The sequence below is a fragment of the Jaculus jaculus genome, chromosome X (assembly GCF_020740685.1).
Source record: "Jaculus jaculus isolate mJacJac1 chromosome X, mJacJac1.mat.Y.cur, whole genome shotgun sequence".
NCBI classification, from domain to species: Eukaryota; Metazoa; Chordata; class Mammalia; order Rodentia; family Dipodidae; genus Jaculus; species Jaculus jaculus.
This window is the reverse complement of record NC_059125.1, coordinates 35,454,256-35,469,388: the sequence shown is the minus strand read 5'-3', so window position 1 is coordinate 35,469,388 and position 15,133 is coordinate 35,454,256.

Here is a 15,133-nt window from a genome sequence, read left to right as displayed (position 1 = left end):
AGGTGGAGCACATATGGAAGCCTCCTCCCTGTTAACTACTTGTCTTGATGCTCAGAAGAACAAGCTATGCAGCCTATTTGGGGAGACAATTTATTAATGGTCTGTAGTAGTTTGAATAATGGCCCCCAATATATTTATTATTGTTTTATTAGTTTGTAGTTTGTATTTACAGCCACCTGGCTGGAGGAGGTGTCACTGGGCAGATCTTAAGGTATAGTAGTGGGTTTAACATTTCAATTTAAAGACATACAATGTGTCTTGCTCCACATAGAATTTCTCAAGTGTACTGTATGGCTTGTGGCTTCTCTATGCTTAGACCTGTGAAAGCAGGACAGATTCTTCTTCCATTATGGAACGTTCCCTGGATCTGTAAGTTTCAATAAATATATCTTCTTCCATAATGGTGCCTGGATTGGAAGTTCATCTCAGTGAACCTGAAGCACTGTGATAAAAATGCAAACTCTTTTAAAAAAGAGTTGACTGCTCTTCAAGGTAATGATTTATTTCGTCCCTCAATTAAGAATATGGCTGTGTCCTGCACACCTGGTATTGAGTTTGGAAGCATGAAAAATGTAGAGACTGTTCATAAAATGCACATGGTTCCAGGAGCTGCTGCTGAGATGCGACATGAGGCAGGGCATTATGCCCTGATAGGCTGATAAAGCCATTAAAGATGTACCATTATTTGCATGGAAACCCAAAGATGTTTTAGATATACCAGGACTTTACAAGGGCTACCATGGAGTACACTCCTGGCCTGGGATTGAAGTTTTCCCTGGCTACTCTGCCCAACTGGAGGCACAGAATTAAAAAAAAAAAAAAATCTAAAGACTGTCAGTCTCTGGTTATATTGGACTTGAACTGCCAAAGTTTGATGTTTGCTTAAAGGTTGTTGAGTTTACATTATTCTTGTTTCTTCTTGATATGCCTTATACCAATTAAAATTTTTTACTTTATATGTTAAAAGTATATAATTTGCTTTATTTTACAGGATTCACAGCTAAGATGGAATCTGAAATCTCAGAGGAGACTTGGGACTTTAAAACTATCTTAAGTTGGTAAAGACTGTGGATACCTTTAAAATTAAGCTAAGCACAATTTCAAATGTGTGATAATTTTAAATCTATTGGGGGCCAGAGACAGAATGTTTGAACATTTGAATAGATGGTGCCCAACATATTCAATGTTTTATTAGTTTGTACCACCTAACTGAAGGAGGTAATGCTGGGTAGAACTTACGGTGTGGTTGTGGGTTTAAAATTTCAATCTGGAGTTCCTAAAGTGTGCTACGTGGCTTTTGGCTTCTCTTTCTCTGATTAGACCCATGAAAGCAGGCCAACTTCTTTTGCCATTATGGAACTTCCCTTGGATCTATAAACTTCAATAAATATCCCATTCTCCATAACTGTGCCTGGTTTGGAAGTTCATCTCAGTAAACCTAAAGATGTCTGCTACATGGTCTTAACCAGAATTGGACCTTGCAAGCTTTATGACTGGACAACTAAGTCAAGTACACCAAATAGTACAATGGTAGCATGTCTGTTATGGGGAAAACCAACCCTATCTTGACTCCTCTGGTTAAAAGCTCTGCCTTCCTTCTCTTGAGTTCTGGACTTCTCAAGCCTTTTCTTGCCTCCCTAAGAAAGAGCTCTGCCTTGCTTCCTTCTCTCAACATTATGAGCTTAAGTCCCACACCCTCCTCTTCTTAAAGCTTTAAGCTATAATAAAATCTTTCTGAACCTTACCCTCTTGTCTGTGGATTTCATTCTTTGAATTCTTACAACAAGAATCCAGGGACACATTGTGGCTCTTGACATTCTTTCTTGCTTCAAAGGTCTCTTTTACTTTTCCATTTATGCTAGAAGTATTCTTAAACCACCCATCTCTTCTGATATATTTCCAGATCATGCTTAGGTGTCCTCTGCCATGTTCTGAAAGTTTATGTATAAGTCTTTCTGATTGATGTCTATTTCTTGAAATTACCAATTTTATATTTGCTACCCATAAGAAGTTAGGCTTTGTTTTATGGTTCAACAGAAATAAATAAAAAGATATCTTTCCTATATTTGAACCACAAAATTTATGAAACAACTATTTCATATTCATACCAATAGTGTCTGAGGTTTTTGTTACTAAATTTTTCTGGTCATACTTGGTAATATCAGAAATTAGATGCATATCTAGATCAAATGTATACATGATTATATAATTGTTCATATAATTATCATTTTACACACTCCTTATACAATTATTATTTACTATCTCTCTGTAAGAGGCTGGTTCCAGGATAACCTCTAATGCACATGAAGTCCATGTACACTCTAATTCCTAATATGTGCTTCTTTACACCTTAATAATCTCTAGATAACTTATAATACCTAAGCAAGGTAAATTCTATGCAAATAGTTGTTTTACTGTATTATTCAGGTAATGATTATAAGAAAATCATCTGTATATGTTAGATACAGATATGTTAGATGATTTTCTTTTGAGACAAGGTCTTACTATATAGCCTAGGCGAACTGCAAACTCATGGTGATCTTCCTGCCACATCCTCTAAAGTGCTGAGTTACTTGTAGGCATAAGCCAGCATAGTTAGTCAGGCATTATTCAATTTTCTAATATTTTCAATCAGGAATTAATTAACTAAGGATAGACAACCAATGGATATGGAATATATGGCTATGGAAATACAATAGTACATACATAGCTGCGTAAGTGTTGGGTTCATTAGAATTAGCATTAGTTCAGAACAGTTTTTATGGTTCACATTTTAATTTCATTTTTGTCATATTTTGAAGTAATATGTTAATTTTGCCAAAGATAAATTTATAACATTTTGAATTCTCAATTTCTTTGTCATGTTGTTAACTGCTTCAGTGTCATTAACATTATATTTCTAAAACTTTATCTTATTTTTCATGCCAAGTTTCAATCTATATTTAATCAATATAGTACACATTCTTAAAAATATTTTCCATATGAATGGGAGAATGTATCAGTGTTGTTCAATAATATTTTTAATTTAATTTATTTAGTTATCTATCTATCTATTAGAGAGAGAAAGAGAGAGAGAATAGCCACACCAGGACCTCTAAGTCACTGCAAACAAACTCCAGACACATGTGCCACATTGTGCACATGGCTTATTTGGGTTCTGGAGAATCGAACCTGGGTCCTTAGACTTCATAGGCAAGTGCCTTTACTGCTAAGCCATTGCTCCAGTCCTCCTTCAGTAATACTGAACAGCACATTCCCCCCATGTATTTGTGATATAATCTCTATTTATAACAAAATACTGTTATGTATATCATAGGTATACATAAGAGATGACACAGAATAGAGTAGAGAAGGATACAGAGGAAATCTGGTGTGGGAGAAGAAAAAGATATACAGGAATACACTCTTATAATTAACAACTTACATATGTTTTCTTAATCTTTGCAAGCACCATATGAGATAAATATTTTCATGTAATTCTTTCAAATGAAGAAATACAGTTAAGTAACTTGACTGAAGTCTCACAGTCCAAAGTTAAGTAACTTTACTGAAGTATCCCAGTAAGTGATGGCTTTTCCTCCTGGTTGATTAATTGCAAACTCTGTATACTTCATATGTTTTATGCAGAAGTGAAATAATATTAATAACAGGAAAAATATTACTCTACTATTTAATGCCAGATGAAACATTTTTGTGATTCTGGGGATAGAACCCATGGACTTTTGTACATATGGCAACATTCATTCTACCCTGAGCTATATGCCCAACAGTCCAAATAAGATTTTGATAGAATTTAAATACAAAATATAAGGTGCATAAGGACAATTGACATATTTATAATCTATTTATTAGTATATGATTAATAGCACAATTTTTGCATGTGGTGATAAATATTGAAACTGGGGCCTTGATTATCCTAGGGAAGTTTTTTTTACCACTGAGACACATACCAAGCTCTTAACTTTGAACAACTTCTGTTAGATTTGTTATTAGCTTTATTTTGTTATTATTATAGTTTTAAAAATGCATGATCAACCCCTGTGTAAATTGAATTGCACTGGATTTTTGTGTATAATATTTTTATCAAATGAAGTTCATTGATCAACAACTTTAGCCAGAAATATTTTAATGTCAAAAGAAAACAAAATAGATGTTATAGGGAGAATATTTGTGGTCAGTGAAATGCCAGGTGTAAACATGTTTGAAAATTATTATAGACTAAGATGACAGACATCTGACACTTTATGGTAGTTTGAATAGATGGTCCCCAATATATTCAGTGTTTTATTAGTTTGTGGTTTGCCTCTGTAGCCACTGGGCTGGAGGCAGTGTCACTGGGCAGATCTTAAGGTGTGGTGCTGGGTTTGAGATTTCAATCTAAAGATATGCAAAGTGTGCGTACGTGGAGTTCCTGAAGTGTGCTGTGTTGTATGGCTTGTGACTTTTAGGCTTGGGCTTCTCTCTCTCTCTCTCTCTCTCTCTCTCTCTCTCTCTCGCTCTGCTCTTTCCTTGGTCCTATGAAGTCAGGCCAGCTTCTTCTGCCATTATGGAACTTCCCCTTGATCTATAAACTTCAGTAAATATCCCTTCCTCCATAGCTGTGTCTGGTCTGAAAGTTCATCTCAGCTAACCTGAAGCTGTCTGCTACAGAAGTTGGTACCAGGAGTGGGGTGAGATGTACCTGAACATGTGGATATTGGTCTTTTTGAACCATTGTTTTGGAGGAATGGGCATGGACTTGGTGCTTGCAACTGAAGATGGCTTCTGGAGTGGTAAGCCAAGTTTTATAGACTATTCTGATGAGAGTTTGAGAATGTTAAGTGCAAGCAGTATTGAATTTCAAGGCTTCACTTATGAGATCTCTAAGAGGAAGCAAAAAGTACAGAGGACTTTGTTGGAGCTAGACTACTGGCATCAGGGCTGGCTGCATTCTGCTGCCCAGGCAAAGTATTTGATCAAGGTTAAACTTGCTATGGACTGATGTGCTTGGCTAAAGATGGTGGACTGGGATTTAAGATTTGAAGTTCGAAAACCTCAATCAAGTTAAATTTACAGGCACTGAGACTGGTTTTAGGTTACTGAATCGGCTATTGTCAAACACATTAACAATCTTAAGAAAGATAGTCCAACTGCATCACACTGAACCAATGGAAAGGATGCCTAAGAAAGGACTATCATAAAAATACAAACTCTTTTGGAAATAGTTGACTAGAGAAGGAACCTACTTTTCAAGGTTACAATTTATTTCATCCCTGAATTAAAAATATGACTGTGTACTTCTGGTTAATATGATGGCATAGGCACCATGCCAGAGCAGCCTGGGGGTGGGGGGGAAAGACCAAAAAAAAAAAAATTCACCAAAATACACACTTTTACTAAAAAGTGAGGTGTATAGGAAATTTAAATGGCAGTGGAGAAGCAAAAGAGATTCAGAGCATCCAGAGCCCACACAGGCCAGCAAAAGTAGCCCAGCAGGTCTTCTGACCACAGGGGCCGCAGCACACCAGAAAGCTGCAAGGTGAGGGTCCAGCCACAGAAAAAGCCAGGTGAGGGGAGCTTCCACTAACACTGGAGCTCTCTGCAACTTAAGAAACGTGAAGGGAGAGTGGCAGTGAAAAACAGAGTAGCAGATCACAAGATCGAAAAACACTTGGAACAGCGAGACAACTAGAGCAGCTGCGGCTACCCCCTACTCACTGCCTGTGCCCAGCTCCAGCAAACAGAGCAGCGGTCAGGGGACCAGACACACCAACTTGAGCCGAAAGCGGGACCCAAGCAGGAGCAGAGTCTGGCAGCAACATCAGTGGCTCTGGCACAGGCAACAGCCACCCCAGCGGTAGCAGATCCAGCAGCAGCAGCAGCAGATTCAGAAACAGCAGCTTCAGCGATAGCACTGGCGGTTACAGCAGCGGCAGATTCAGAGGCAGCAGTGGTAGTTCCAGCAGTGGCAGCTACAGCAGTGGCAGCAGCAGCAGCAACAGCTTCAGCATCAGCAGTAGTGGTTCCAGCAGCAGGGGTGCTGATCTGCAGGGCCACAATTTCCAGGCTCAGTTTGCCGCACAGGCAAAGCCAGTGCCCAGCTCCAGAAATCAGAACTGCAGCCCAACGACCCAGACAGCAACTTCACTGAGACCAAAACGATCCAAAAAGGTAACTGGGATTGTACAACGAAAGGGTCTCACTTGGTCACAAGCTGACTTGGATCTCTCAACAGACCAGAAATGTTAACCTCTTTGTTGATAGAGGATCTGGTTGTTATAATAACTACTCTTGCATAAATAATCAGCGTTGTTTTGATTGAATGTGTACAATGTTTAGCTAAAACTTAGAATCTACCTGTATTTATTCCACACAGCCTACATGAATACTCCTATAGCAGGCTAACTCAACCCCTAGGAACAACTTTGTAGATACTCTGAGAGTCTTAAGAGTCACACCTAACACCTTAAGCTCCTACCCTAAAAATATATAACAACAAATCAATTGATACAGCTAAAAATACCCAGCTACCTAAAAAATCCAAACATTAACTTAATCCAAGATGCAAAAATATATACATTATAACACAAGAAACACTAAAAAGCATGACGATATAAATCCACCTAAAAGTATTAATGCATCAGAAATGACCTCCAGTGAGAACGAGTTAGAGGAAATGCCTGAGAAAGATTTCAAAAGAATGATTGTAAATATGTTCAAAGAAGTCAGAGAACAAATCAAAGGAGTCACAGAGGAACTTAAAGAGGAAATCAAAGGAATCAAAGAAGATGCAGAACACTAATTTCATGAAATAAAGAAGGCAATACTAGATATAAATAAGGAAATAGAAATAATAAAGAAAAACCAGTCAGAATTACTAGCAATGAACAATACAGTTAATGAAATTAAAAAAAAAAAATCTCTGTACAAAATCTCACCAGTAGAATGGATGAAGGATAGGACAGAATATCTAAGGTAGAAGACCAGGTGGCAGATCTAATACAGTCCAACAAAGAGAAAGACAAACTTATAGAAAGGTATGAGTGGGAATTTCAAGAAATTAGGGACACCATGAAAAGATCAAACATAAGAAGTCAGGGCATAGTAGAAAGAGAAGAATTGCACTCCAAAGGCAGGGTAGCATTTTCAACAAAATCATAGAAGAAAACTTCCCCCAAATTGTGAATGAGGTGCCAATGCATATACAGGAAGCCTTTAGAACACCAGCCAGACAAAACCTGGAAAGAACCTCTCCTTGTCATATTATAATCAAACTACCAAACACACAAACCAATGAAAAAATATTGAAAGCAGTTAGAGAGAAAAATCAAGTTACCTACAAAAGCAAGCCCACCAGGATTACAGCAGATTATTCAACACAAACTTTAAAAGCCAGAAGGGCTTGGACTGATGTATTCCAAGTTCTGAAAGATAACAACTGTCAACCAAGGTTACTTTATCCTGCAAAGACATCCATTCAAATAGATGGAGAAATAAGGACATTCCATGACAAAAGCAGGTTAAATGAGTATTTGAAGACAAAACCAGCTCTACAGAAAATACTTGATAGAATCCTCCATGCTGAAGAAAAGGAAAAGCACACATATAAGGAACCTGGAAAAAACAAGCAATACTCAAATACTAGTTAACACAAGAGAGCAAAGGTAGAACTAGAACCACACCCAAAAAAATGGCAAACATAAATACACTCCTTTCAATAATATTTCTTAGTATCAATGGCTTCAATGCCCCAACCACAAGACATAGGTTTGCAGACTGGATAAAAGAGCATGATCCTACAATTTGTTGTCTCCAAGAAACTCACCTTTCTACAAAGGATAGACATTATCTTTTAGTGAAAGGTTGGAAAATGATGTTTCAAGCAAACGGTCCTAGAAAACAAGAAGGGGTTGCTATCCTAATATCTGACAAAGTAGACTTCATTCCAAAGTTAGTCAAAAAAGATAAGGAAGGTCACTTTATATTGATTAAGGGTACACTTCAACAGGAGGACATTACAGTCCTAAATATATATGCACCTAACATGGGGGCTCCCAAATTCATCAAACAAACACTATTAGAACTAAGGTCACAGATAACACCAAACACAGTGGTATTCGGTGACTTTAACATCCCACTCTCATCAGTTGACAGACATCCCTGGAAAAAAAATAAAGAGAGAAGCATCTGGACTAAATGAGGTCATAAAAGGAATGGACCTAAGAGATATATACAGGGCATTTCATCCAAATGAATATACATTCTTTTCAGCAGCACATGGAACATTCTCTAAAATAGACCATATATTAGGACACAAAGCAAATATTAACAAATCCAGGAAAATTGAAATTATTCCTTTTCTGCCTGAACAATGGAATCAAGCTACAAATCAATAGCAAGAAAGGCTATAGAGCATACACAAAACCATGGAAACTAAACAATACACTACTAAATGGTAAATGGGTCAATGAAGAAGTCAAGAGGGAAATCAAAAAAATTATAGAGTCAAACGATAATGAGAACACAACATACCAAAATCCCTGGGACAGAAGGAAGGCAGTTCTAGAAGGTAAATTTATAGCTTTAAGTGCCTATATTAAGAAATTAGAAAGGTTGCAAGTAAATGACCTAATGTTTCACCTTATAGCCTTGGAAAGAGAAGAACAAGGCAAACCAAAAATCAGTGGACAAGAAGAAATAATAAAGATTAGGGTAGAAATTAATGAAATAGAAACAAACAAAAAATAATCCAAAGAATTAATTAAACAAAAAGTTGGTTCTTTGAAAGGATAAACAAGATTGATAAACCCTTAGCAAATCTGACTAAAAGAAAGAGAGAAGAGACACAAGTTAATAAAATCAGAGATGTAAAAGGTAACATCACAACAGATTCCAGAGAAATTCAAAAAATCATAGGGACATACTATACAATCATATACTCCACAAAGTATGAAAATCTGAAAGAAATGGATGATTTCCTTGATTTATATGACCTACCTAAATTAAATCAAAATGAGATTAATCTCTTAAATATAGCTATAACAAACATGGAGATCCGAGCAGTTATCAATAATCTCCCAACTAAAAAAGCCCAGGCACAGATGGATTCCCTGCTGAAGTTTACCAGACTTTTAAGGAAGAGCTAACACCATTGCTTCTTAAGCTTTTCCATGAAATAGAAAAAGAAGGAATTCTACCAAACTACTTCTATGAGGCCAGCATCACCCTGATACCAAAACCAGGCAAAGACAGAACAAAAAAAGATAATTACAGACCAATCTCCCTCATGAACATAGATGCAAAAGGCAAACAAGATACAAGAGTATATCAAAAAGATCATTCACCCTGTCCAAGTAGGCTTTATCCCAGAGATGCAGGGATGGTTCAATATACACAAATCTATAAATGTAATACATTATATAAATGGGTTGAAGGACAAAAATCACATGATCATCTCATTAGACGCAGAGAAAGCATTTGACAAAATCCAACATACCTTCATGATAAAAGTCCTACAGAGACTGGGAATCAAAGGAACATATCTCAATATAATAAAAGCTATTTATGACAAGCCTACAGCCAACATATTACTAAGTGGGGAAAAACTGGAATCTTTTCCACTAAAATCTTGAACAAGACAAGGGTGTCCACTGTCCTCACTTTTATTTAATATAGTTTTGGAAGTCTTAGCCATAGCAATAAGGCAAGAGACACACATAAAAGGGATACAAATTGGAAAGGAAGAATTCAAGTTATCATTATTTGCAGATGACATGATTCTACACATAAAGGACCCTAAAAACTCTACTAGCAAACTGTTAGAGCTGATCAAAACTTACAGCCATGTAGCAGGATACAAAAAAAATACACAGAAATCAGTAGGTTTCATATATGCTAACAACAAACACACAGAGGATGAAATCTGAGAAGTGCTCCTATTCACAATTGCATCAAAAAAAAAAAAAACCTTGGAATAAACCTAACCAAGTTAGTAAAGAATCTCTACAATGAGAACTTTAAAACACTGAAGCAAGAAATTGCAGAAGACACTATTAAGTGGAGAATCATCCCCTGTTCCTGGATTGGAAGAGTCGATATTGTGAAAATGGCAATCTTACCAAAAGCAATCAACACATTTACTGCAATCCCTACCAAAATTCCAAAAGCAGTCTTCATGGAAATAGAAAAAAAAAATTGAAAAATTGATTGAAATCACAAAAAAACCCTTGAATATGTAAAATAATACTGAGCAACAAAAATAAGGCTGGAGGTATCACCATACCTGATTTTAACCTATACTACAGTGCCATAGCAACAAAAACAGTCTGGTACTGGCACAAAAACAGACATGTAGATCAGTGGAACAGAATAGAGGACCCAGATGTAATCCCAAGTAGCTATAGACACCTGATATTCAATAAAAATGCCAAAAATAATCATTGGAGAAAAGACAGGCTCTTCAGAAAATGGTGTTGGGAAAACTGGATATATATCTTCAGAAGGATGAAAATAGATTCTTCTCTCTCTCCATGCACAAGAATTAAGTCCAAATGCATTAAAGACCTTAACATCAGACCTGAAACTCTGAAACTGCTAGAGGAAAAATTATGGAAACCCTCCAACATATTTGTCTTGGCAAAGATTTCCTGAATACAACCCCAATAGCTCAGGCAATAAAACCACTGATTAATCACTGGGACCTCAGGAAATTACAAAGATTTTGCACTGCAAAGGACACAGTGAAAAAGGCAAAGAGGCAACCTACAGAATCGAAAAAATCTTTGCCATCTATATATCTGATAGAAGATTAATATCTAGGCTATACAAAGAACTCAAAATTTATATAATAAGAAATCAAACAAGCCAATCAAAAAATGGGCTTTTGAGCTAAATAGAGCATTCTCAAAGGAAGAAATATGAATGGTATATAAGCATCTAAAAAAAAGTTCTACTTTACTAGTCATCAGGGAAATGCAGATTAAAACTACATTGAGATTCCATCTCACTCCTGTCAGATTGGCCACCATCATGAAAACAAATGATCATAAGTTTGGCGGAGATGTGGAAAAAGAAGAACCCTTCTACACTGCTGGTGGTAATGAAATTTGGTCCAGCCATTGTGGAAATCAGTGTGGAGGTTCCAAAAACAGCTAAAGATTGATCTACCATATGACCCAGCTATAGCACTCCTAGGCATATATCCAAAGGAATCATCTCATTTCCTTAGAAGTATGTGCTCAACCATGTTTATTGCTGCTCAATTTATGATAGCTGGGAAATGGAACCAGCCTAGATGTCCCTCAACTGATGAGTGGATAATGAAGATGTGGCACATTTATACAATGGAGTTCTACTCAGTGGTAAAGAAAAATGAAGGTATAAAATTTGCAGAAAAATGGATGGACCTGGAAAGGATTATACTAAGTGAGGTAACCCAGGCCCAGAAACCAAGCACCACATGTTCTCTCTCATATGTGCTTCCTAGCTACAAATGAATGGGCTTCTGCATGAGAATGAAAATACTTAGTAGCAGAGTCCAGTAAGTTTAAAAGGAGACATAAAGGGAAGAGAAAGAAAGGGAGGAGTGTACTTAATAGGTTGATATTGTATATATGTAAGTACAATGATTGTGATGGGGAGGTAATATGATTGAGAATGGAATTTCAAAGGATAAAGTGTGGGGAGGGAGGGAATTAACATGGGATTCTTTTTATAATCATGGAAAATGCTAATAAAATTTTTTTAAAAAGATACAAGTTATGCAACCCTGGCCAATTGAATATCAGAACTTGCAGAAAATTAACAAAGGGCCCATAATTGTATGAATCCTATCCTTGATAGATTAGGCCTAATAGAAAATAACCAGGAAGGGTTCCAAAGACAGTTATATGATCTGAAGGAGGGAGAGAGAGAGAGAAAAAAAAAAAAAGAGGACTTCAATAACCAGCTGGCTAAGGTCAACGAAGGCATAAATAAATGCAAGGATGAATTCCATGAAGCCTTTAGAAAATCAGGAATGATGTGAAAAGGGAACTCCATAGAGGGATGGAAAATATACATAAAAAGGCAGTAGAAAATACAATTCAAATTGAACAAGCCCAAAATTCTACAGAAGCTCTCAATACTAGAGTTAGCCATATGGAAGATAGAAACTCAGAACTGGAAGACAAAACAGAAGAAACAGTTTGTGAGTCCAAAAGTTTCAATAAGTTCAAAAACTTTTATGAACAGAACATGAGGGAACTGTGGGATACCCTTAAATATCCCAACATTCAAATCATGGGAACACCAGAAGGGGAAGAAATTCACACCAAAGCCATGGAGAACTTAGTCAACAAAATGATCAAAGAAAACTTTCACACTATATCAAAAGAAAGTCCCATCAAGTTACAAGATGCTAGCAGAACTGCAAACAGACTAGACCAAAGGAGAAATTCTCCAAGACATATTATCATTAAGACTCTAAACAAAAAGTCCTAAAAGTAGCTATGCAGAAACAACACATTATATATAAAGGTAACCCCATCAGAATTACTTCAGACTTCTCAATGGAAACACTAAAATCCAGAAGGGCTGGGAATGGAACATAAGTCTAACTTATGGCTTCCAACCCAAGCTACTCTACCCAGAAAAAATATCCCTCACAATAGATCATGAAAGGAAAACTTTTCACAATAAACTCAGCTTTACTGCCCCAGCCAGCGGGGAGTTGAACAATTACTCAAGGAGAAGCTAACCTGGGTGAAAGACAAACAGACACAAGAAGGAGACCATGCGAGGCATTTGTCACAGCCTTGAGCGTTTATTCTTACATGTAGGTTTATATAGAGTTGTAGGGGGAAGGGGATGTGGTCAGGGCAAGGAGTTGTAGGGGGAGGGGGACGTGGTCAGGGCAAGGAGTTGTAGGGGGAAGGGGACATAGTTAGGGAAAAGATCACAGAGTTACTGGTTAAACCATAATGCCTTTGTTTCTTCATTAGCTACTGGCAGGATGGGGGAATGTTTGGTCAGGTGTACGATCCCATTGTTTCTGGTTGTTGAATATTAGGTGAGGAAGTAGAAACTTAACTTGCTATATGGCAGTCTTTTTTTCTGGTAGTTGAGTATTAGGCGAGGAAGTAGAAACTTTAACTTGCTATATGGCAGTCTCTGTTAACATAGCCAAGGTTTGGTTCATGGCTCCCAAGATCTCCTCCCTACTTTTATACAAAAAGAGGGGAAGGCCCGCTTTGCAACAGTGGGAATTAACCAACTGGGGGAGTAGGGACCCGACTCCTCCCGTGGGATGTCTTTCTCCCACAATCTTTGGCCCTTGGTACCTTTTGGGGAGGGGAGGCAGGGCCTATGTGGCTGGAGAGTGAGGCACAGCCTTAGTGATAACAGTTATGGTACAACCTCATGCAAGCCAGGTATATCTCTCAGGGAATTCAGAAGTGGTCAGATAGGGACCTTCCCTTGCAGTGCTTTGCCTCACACCCACGTTGGTGCTCACTTTATTGTGAGCTGATATGTATAGGTCTGAATCCTATGCAGCTCCTAAAGGAGGGGTAGCTATTTGGCCAAGACAGGTAGACCGCAGCGATAGCAGAGGTGTAGAGGACAGCAGTATAGTAAATAAGTACAGAATGTAAAATAAAGGGAGAGTGACAGCTGCAGGTGGTAGGTCTTCAGTGGCAACACCTGGATCTGCCAGCTCCAGTCTGTGATAATGGACCTGTAAAGGTTGCACCTTAATGGCTTTAATCTGTTGACATATAAAAGATGTTATTTTAATTATAATAATGGGTCTGATTGTGAGTGAGAGGATTTAGATAAGTAGAGGTCCTTCCAGCTTTGTCCTGTTAGGGAAAAAAGGGAGATTCTCTCAGGGAAGTGTTTCTTCCCTAGATATGTGAGATGTCACTGGAGGATCATCAGCTTGTTTTACAAGTCTCTTTGGTAGCCATCTCGCAGCATTTTCTTTGGTGTCAGACATGCATACTGATCCTCGGCCCCAAATGAGTACTGGGTCTGGGCCATTCCATTTTAAAGTTAAAGGATCTTTCCACATGGGTTTGGCAAACGTATTTTTTGTATTTGTGTGCCAAAAGCGATCAGCTGTTGAATTTCCCTGAGTATCAAGGGTTAAAAAGTTTAGGACAAACAGTGTATGATGAAGAATGTTTTTTGGAGAGCCTTTAATGGGATATAAATCCCCCATTTTTAACTTTTGGAGGGTAAATGGACCCAGAAGAGGGGCCCCTCCTGCCAGAACACCCCAGTGGGTGTAAAGTCAGTGGCACAAATGACCAGGGGAAGAGGCTTTTTATAAGAGATAAAAGTGACCCTTTGGCTCAGAATTGTAGCCTCCGCTATCTTCAGGGCCTCTAAAATTTACCACAGGTAAACTAAATGCAAAATGCTGATAATTCTCAGGGTATAAGGGAAAAAGTAATCTTTTAGGTCAATAATGATTTTACAATATCCTGTAGGAATTGTTACTGGAGTGTGGAGGCCTGGTTGTAGGGCTCCCATAGGTACCATGGCCTTATTAATTTTTTAAGGTCCTGGAGCAATCTCCATTTTAAGGGAATTCCAGAAACACTCCACTGCAGGGGCCTTTGGCCTCTAACCATCTGTTTAGATAAACCTATCAATTTAAAAGTTTTAAAGTACTATTGTTTGCTTAGCCCATCACAATGGAGAGTACCTTATCCTCAGTGTTTCTTTGACCCAGCAGGTTTCTCTGTTTTAGATTCTCCTTCTTCTTTTTTATCCGTCTCTGGCCATCAGTGGACAAAATTCAGGGAGAACTAGGATAAAGTCTGAAAGAGCCAGGGACATGTCCTATAGTGTATAGTTTGGACCTCTGTGTGAACATTTACTTCATTAAACACTTGAAGAAAACAGGCAATAGGCATAAGAGAAGCAGAAGGCAAACTCCCACAGCTGTAAAGCTGCCTATCCAGGAACTTAGAGAGTCCCAACCAGGCAACACAGACTTAATTGTAGTAAATAAATCATTAGCAGCCTTAGTAGCAGCAAAATCAAGATGACTGTTTTGTATAGTTAGAATTTTTGAATGTAAGTTAACCAAATCTAACAAAATGTTATCATGGTGCCAAAATTGAGACAGTTACTTTACATACAATAGAGTAGAATTTGGTCTTTTCTG